Consider the following 211-nt stretch of genomic DNA (forward strand, 5'->3'; position numbering starts at 1 on the left):
TTTCATCTTTGGATTTCCTTTTAATGCATTCTAGGTGATGAACCTACACACAATTAGCGTAAGTGAATCATGCCTGGCGGACATAGAGAGATCTCGTTTGACAATACACCACGTCACTGCCACCCACTCACTTCCCTTTTACGAAAATCATGTCCATGGTTTTATTCCATTACAGTGTAGCGACTGATTAGACGATTACCCTCTTATATTT

Source organism: Penaeus monodon, chromosome 27 (assembly GCF_015228065.2).
Source record: "Penaeus monodon isolate SGIC_2016 chromosome 27, NSTDA_Pmon_1, whole genome shotgun sequence".
NCBI classification, from domain to species: Eukaryota; Metazoa; Arthropoda; class Malacostraca; order Decapoda; family Penaeidae; genus Penaeus; species Penaeus monodon.